Genomic DNA, 7,670 nt, shown 5'->3' with positions numbered 1-7,670 from the left:
CTTCTTCCTCTTTTGAGCGTTGCATATGCCAAAAATATAGGTTTTAGGAAATGTCAGTAATAATTACTGTTTACCTGGAAAGGGTGTTCATCATAACCAAGATGTGTGTGTATGTGTAGAAAGTGCATTATCCCATTTGATGCTCCCAAAAACTCTAAGGTAAGGTTCATTATTAACTTTACGTTTATTAACGTAAGAAACATTCAAAGCTGTAAAGGATTTTTGTTAAGTAGTACCTGAGCCCACACTATTGGCAATTGCATGGAAGCTGAATCTCAACAGATTGAAATAATGTTATGGAAAATGGCAGTTCTGCACCTCTTTTAAGTTACAATCAAAAGAGAAGACATAAGTGGGTTACATGAAATCCATTGGCAATAGATTAGGGAGGCAGGAGACAGCAAAGTTTGAAGATTGGATAAAAAGTTAAATGATAAATCCATACTTCTTTTACTTAGGTGGGTGCAGTATAGTAACTACTATGGTTAACAGTCAACAATTAATAACCATGAGGCACATAGAGTGGTGCCTGTGCTTTGAGGGGTCCAGATAAAGGAAAATTTATTTATTTACTTTAACAGATATTATTGATTTTTTACAGAGAGGAAGGGAGAGGGATAGAAAGCTAGAAACATGAATGAGAGGGAAATATCCATCACCTGTCTCCTGCAACACTCCCTACTAAGGATGTACATGCCCTTGACCTGAATTGAACCTGGGACCCTTCAGTCCGCAGGCTGACACTCTATCCACTGAACCAAACCGGTTAGGGCAAGGGAAATTACTTTAACATTTCAAAAATATGTTATCATAGATGCAAAAAGACAATAGACTCAGTTCAGGTAAAGATTGACCTTTGTCAGGGAAGATACTGGCCTAGAATATGACTACCTACCATAAATTGCTTTTTAATTTAATTTCAGCCCTAGCCAGTTTGGCTCAGTGGATGCAGGCGTCTTCAAACTTCGGCCCGCAGGCCACATGCGGCCCGCAGAGGAGTCTGATCCGGCCCGCCAGGTTTTTTGGGCAGTGAGCGCAGCCGAGGTGTTACAGTAGGAATTAGTAGTTCATATAGTCCGGCCCTCCAGCTCTCTGAGGGACCGTGATCTGGCCCCCACTTTAAAAAGTTTGAGGACCCCTGGGAGGGTCCACCTGTGAACCAAAGGGTCTCAGGTTTGATTCCCATCAAGGGCATGAGCCGAAACCAGTTCTGCTCAGTGGATAGAGCATCGACCTGCGGACTGAAAGGTCCCTGGTTCGATTCTGGTCAAGGGCATGTACCTTGGTTGCAGGCACATCCCCAGTAGGGGGTGTGCAAGAGGCAGCTGATGGATGTTTCTCTCTCATCAATGTCCATGGGTTTTCATACTAAAACAAAAAGACAACAAAATTTAAATTAAACTTATACTTTAAATAAATATATACTTTAAAAAGATACACTTGATAAGCTTAAGGGTGACAGCTATATACACTTTAAATTTAGTATTTTAAATTGAGTTTTTAAATCCTATTTTTACAGACATCATTCTAAAACGGTCAAGAACACAGAAGATAAAGACGTGCCATGTAACTCTATCCCTCTCTTCCTTTCTGTAAAAAATCAATAAAATACATTTTTTTTTTTAAAGGGCATGGACCTCAGTTGCAGGCTCCTCCCTAGCCCAGGCCCTGGTCAGGGCCTATGCAGGAGACAACTTATCAATGTATGTCTCTCACATCGCTATTTCTCTGTCTTCCCCCCCCCCCCCTCTCAATAAATAAATAAATAAATAAATAAATGGAAAATATCCTCAGGTGAGGTTTTTAAAAAGTTTTTGTTTCAGACATGCAGGCCTTCCCTGAGCTAATCAGGTTAGCATTTCACCCCTTTTCATCCACACATTTTTACAGCTAAGGAAAGCTAGACTTAGCTTAGAACACTTATTACAAAAATATCCCAAATAATAACCAGTTGTTAATTAACTGGCCCATATTACACATTAATGATTACTACTGTATTTGTCATACATTATACTTCTTGATATTAATATTCAATAATATTGCAATGTTGGGGCACAAACAAGGAGAGGGTGGGGTTGGAGGGAGGAGCTTAAGACACTCCCGGGTGAGAAGTGCGCACCCTCCCTTTTGGGGCTCGCGCCGCTGCCGTTAGGGGGGTTACCGGCGCGCTCTCCGTTCCCACGCGAGCCTCGCCCCGCACCGCGCGGCTCCGGAGGTTCGGAGGTTCGCGCTGGCGGCCTAAACGAGCCCGCGCCGCGGCCGAGACTCTCAAATGGGTCCGCTCCCCTCCGATGCCAAGCAAGGCCTCCTCACCCCTCTGGGCACTCTTCTGCCCACGCTTGGCGAGGCCTCGTGGCTCCGGTGCGGCCTTCAGGTGGCCCTCGTGGCTTCCGTAGCGCCTGAAAAGGCTTCCCAGTCCAGAGTCACCTCCTCCAGCTCCGCCATCTGGCGTGAGGATGTCACTAGAATCATCTTCATCTTCTGTGCTGCTATCCTTCCCTCTCTCTTACCCTCAGTGCCAGGCAATCTATTAACTCTTCTCTCCCCCGGTGTCTTACAGCACTTCCCAGGAAATGAAGTGTATTCCTCACTGGTTTGCCAGTCGGTCAGGTCCCCAGCGTGACCGTGTCCTACAAGACCTGGGAACTAAAGCAGCGCCAGGAAAGTTACAGCCATGGCTAGGACTGGAGCCGCTTAGTGTGTCTTCTGGAGCCAACGGTCCACTTTGATTCTCCGTGACAGCTACATCTTTGGGATCAGTGGTTTCGAGGTTGGGCTGAGGAGCACAATGAATTTGCCTGGCAACTGGCTAAGTTTTACCAAGCAGTGGCTGCTCCAGCTGGTAGAGACTGATGGGCATTAAAACCAGAGAAGATAACTATAGTTGATGGATCCGAAGCCACAACTCTACAGTAAGAACTTCAGACGTGCCAAGTAAAGGTCTGGGGATGGTATCCTGATTCACGGACTGAGCTTTAGGCCTGGCTATTTCAATGTTTACAGTACATCCTCTGGACTCCTAGGGTAGTAAATGTTTTCCATCTAAGCAAATCCAGATTAGCGGTCTGCCTCTAGCTTACTTCTTTCCAGGAGATGTTAAACCCTCAAAAAGGCATATTTTGCAACCAGAACCAAAAGGCATCTCATAACTCAAGCCTACTTTTGGCCCATGGTGATATAAAGTAGAACCTTCCTACCCAGAGGCAGAAGAGGAGGGTGATAAAAGGTCACATTTTTATATTTAGCTGGATTCAGATGTCTGGTTTCACCTCCTTTAGCAGATTCAGGCATAATTATATGACATTCTAACCACTGGCTTTCCTGTGATGATTTAGAAACAATTATGGAAAGTCAGAAGAGGGAGATAATTCCTTCCTCCACACTTATGTGTTTGAATCCACATACCGTAGTAATGACTTTTTCCAAATCATATGTGATATCCTTGGAGCTGTTAGAAGATATTCTGTAAATTTGCTCTACAACAATATGAAAAAAAAAAGACAGAGGTTAAAGGGTTTATTTTTGTATCAAAATAAAGAATCTGTCTTTGGGAAAAAAATATTGCAATGTTGCAGAATTGTTTTCATATTCAGTTCTGAATGAAATGGGATGTGTGTGTTTTTGCGGCTGATGGGGAGCTGTCTGCCTCCCCCAAATATGCCTCTTTGGGCTATAATTTTAGGCTGGGTCCTTTTAAGAAACAGCAGACATGGGAGAATCTCTGAAGACCAAGTAGAAGTTGCTCTTTCTGAAAGGGTATTTACTTTTATAAGGGAAATCCCCACTTTTAAGCATGTTTCCCTCACTGTGCCAGGACTGCCTTCATTATCAGTAGAGAAGGCATGAATTTAATTGTATATAACAATCTGCCTAAACCTGTTTGGCTCAGTGGATAGAGCCTTGGTCTGTGGACTGAAAGGTCCCAGGTTCAATTCCCGTCAAGGGCATGTACATTGGTTTCGGGCACATCCCCGGTAGGGGGTGTGCAGGAGGCAGCTGATCAATGATTCTCTCTCATTGATGTTTCTAGCTCTCTATCCCTCTCCCTTCCTCTCTGTAAAAAAATCAATAAAATAAAAATTAAAAAAAAAAGTATATAACAATCTTACTCTTGTTTATAGTGCTTTTCCTGGTAATATCTCATAACTGACTACCTCCAACACCTTTTTTGTTTTTTTTGTTTTTAGAAAAAAGTATTTTTGTGGGAACCCTTTCACGTCCTTTGTGGTTCAGGGTTCAGGAGAAGGATGCACACAAATGAGAGAGACTAGAAAAATATTAATTTGGAAAATGGGGGCCAAGCCCAACTCTAGTGGGAGGACAATGCTTTGCTTTGGCCTTGCCATCCCTTTTATTCAGGTTTGGGATACAATAACAGGCAGATTATCTTATCAGAAAGATTTACATGATTTGGTGGGGGAGTTGCTTCAGCTACCATTGTCTCAATTAGATAGGGAGTGGTTGGCTCTGACCTTTCAGAGCTTTGAGGTTGACCAGCCTTCTGGGTTCCTTGCCCACAGCTTTCTAATTAGACAATGATTGGTTTCCAGCAGGATTTAAGGTGATGGCTTCTCCCATTAGGGCAAATTACTTGGTGTTCTTGGGTCCTTCCCATATATACATGAGGTATATATGTTATCAAATTACATTTTGCTTTTCTCCTTGTCAACCTAAGAAACACCTAAATCTGTAGAGAACTTTTAGGAGTTTGAGCCAAACTGACAGCAATTGCTGGGAAATAAAATCTCAATGGACTGAAAAAATGTAATTGCACATAAACTCCCTTTCTTTAACATGACCTCGCTCTCCTTTCTGTCCATCCACTCCTTTCCTTTATCATTAAGCCCTAAAAGGACATCAGATTCTGATCAGCATCAAACTCTCTGAGGAATAAGAAAGGCTCAGGTCTATGGACTACAGAAACAGAGTTTTGGTCAAACTAAAGGTAACAATATCTCAGTTGTGTTACCACACCCTCATAGAACTAGACAGAGGACATCGTGGTTAACATGAGGACCTGATACAAGGACCAGCTACTCCCTACGCTGGCCCAAACCAATCAGTAAAGCTCACAACCCCAATTCCCTTAATCATCATGGTTAATTTTTCCTGTATATACTCTGTTCTTGTGTGGGCCATTGGGGAGCTAGGTTTGAGTGACTCTGAGTTTGGTGCCATTTCCTTAAAATCTTTACTTTCTTTGCTGCCAACTCCTGTTCACATCTTATTGGGCTTTGATGTGTGCCGGGAAATGGACCCTTTAGTTACCTTTAGTCTGGTAACAAAAATGTTCTGGAGAATGACAGTTTTGCAGCTTATTTTATACTTTAGAATAAAAGGACGCCGAAACCGGTTTGGCTCAATGGATAGAGCGTTGGCTTGGGGACTGAAGGGTCCCAGGTTCGATTCCGGTCAAGAGCATGTACCTTGGTTGCGGGCATATCCCCAGTAGGGGGTGTGCAAGAGGCAGCTGATAGATGACTCTCTCTCATCGATGTTTCTATCTCTCTCCCTTCCTCTCTGTACAAAATCAATAAAATATATTAAAAAAATAAAATAAAAGGAGGAGAGGTGAAGAGGGTTACATAAAATCGGTGATAGAATAAAAGGATGGGAGAAAGCAAAGCAAAGAAATCTCTGGATAAAAAGCAAAATGGAGAAACACTTCTTTTACATTGGTGGGTACAGGACAGTTAATAACATTTATAGCACATAGAGATGGACTACAGGCAACAAGATAATGAGGGTTTCTGTGGCTTCATTCTCTAGAGTTGGCAGTTGGGCCTTGAGGGGTCTGCAAAAGAAAATTACTTTGATATTTCAAAGTAATCTTAGACAAAAAACTTCTCTTAGATATAAAGAAGAAAAGAGACAGGCTCACCTAATATAAAGATTGACCTTTGTCAAGGAAGATACAGGCCTAGGGCATGATTACCTGCCATGGCCAGCTGTTATATTCAGACTATCCTATCGTGGTTCCTTTTGATCTCTTCAGTTTGTAAAGGCCGCCATGCAGTCCTCCCCTGAGCTTATCAGGTTTAGTATGTGGCCTCTTTCCCCACATTCTGCTAATCTGTTTTCACATCAGTTTGATTCTTAGATCAGGCAGAACAACCTAGAAGGGTGGAAGGAAAATTATTTTTCCTCCCCTAGTTTTGGAGAGCCAGCCAGAACTCACTGGCTGGACCACTGCTAGCTCCTAGGACTGCTACACCTGTAAGATCTGTAACAAAAGCCAGCAAGAGGTAAGCTTCATACCCTGACAGGCTCTCTGATCTCTGTCTGCAAAGTTCAGTGGAAGTAGAAGTGGTGAGCAGGAGAAAATATTTGTGACGCTAGCTCTGGAGCCTACGAACTCTTGGGGTTTTTTTCATTGTTTTGTCTATGTCTCTCGTATTGCTTGTTATATGGACACAAAAGGGGGTATGTACAAGTTCAGTAACTGAAAGTAACATCACAGGGTGATCTGATCATACGTTTGCTGGTGTGGGGAAAATAGCACCAGAATGTTACCTGCGATTAGACCTTGGTTTAGCAACTTTGGTACTTGATTTCTGGCTAAGAATTCAGAGCCAAGCCTCAATCTATAAGAGAAAGTTTATTTAGGAAGTCACAGGTGGAAGAAGTGAACTATAGAAGAAATGGGCTCAGGAAGTAAGTTATAGAGGCTAAAGAAAGGCTCTTGGAGCTTAGGAGAGAGAAGAATAAAGGTAAAATTCCCTGGGGGACAGGAAGGCAAGTGATTAAAACCTGTTCTAACTGCTATGGCAATAGCAGTGAATAAAACAAAGTCTTTGTCTTTAGGAAGTTAGACACGAGATGATGGGTTGGGCCAGAATAGTGGAATTGGAAATAAGTAAGAGTAATTAGATTCCAGATAGTTTGAAGATAGTGCTGAAAGATTTGCTTTGATGGATACGGGGATGAGAAAAAGAAGTACTAAACATAACCCCGATATTTTTGGCATGAGAAACAAGCATGATAGAGTTAAAAACTAAAATTTCAGAACATCATGGGAGAAAGGTGCCAATAGGAAAAAAAAAAAAAAAAGTCACACACCAAGAATAAATTTGAAACCGCCTTTGGATATCTAAACAGCAACACTGAAAACTAAACACAACAGAGCAATATTTAAAATTCTGAGTGAAAATGATTTCCAAAGTAAAATTCTATGCCCAAACTATCAATCTAGGGGTGAGGGTAGAATTTCCTTTATGAACTCTTACTCAGGAAGCTACTTAGAAAATAGCTTCCCACCCTGGTCAGGTAGCCCAGTTGGTTAGAGCAGACACAACATGCCAACATTGCAGGTTGGATTCTCTGGTCAGAGTACATACAAAGAAACAGCCAATGAATGCATAAATAAGTGGAACAACAAACTGATGCTTCTGTTTCTCTTTCGTTCTCTTTAAAATCAATTAAAAAAAATTAAAAGAAAAAAAGATGGGTTCTACCAAAAAGAGGGAGTAAAACAAGAAAAGACACAGGAGCCAGCAAATGGGAGAGAAAATGAGAAGTCCCAAGATGATAGTTGTGTAGTTCTGACTGGAAAAGACCAAAGAATTCCAGGAGAAAAGTTTCCAAGAGAGACACAGTATTTGAGTTGTACATTCTAAGAAGAGACTTAGACTTGCAGTGGAGCCTTAGGTCAAATTAGTGGGAGGTTCATA

The sequence above is a fragment of the Pipistrellus kuhlii genome, unplaced genomic scaffold, assembly GCF_014108245.1.
Source record: "Pipistrellus kuhlii isolate mPipKuh1 unplaced genomic scaffold, mPipKuh1.p scaffold_m20_p_6, whole genome shotgun sequence".
Classification (NCBI taxonomy): domain Eukaryota; kingdom Metazoa; phylum Chordata; class Mammalia; order Chiroptera; family Vespertilionidae; genus Pipistrellus; species Pipistrellus kuhlii.
This window is presented reverse-complemented; position numbering follows the sequence as displayed.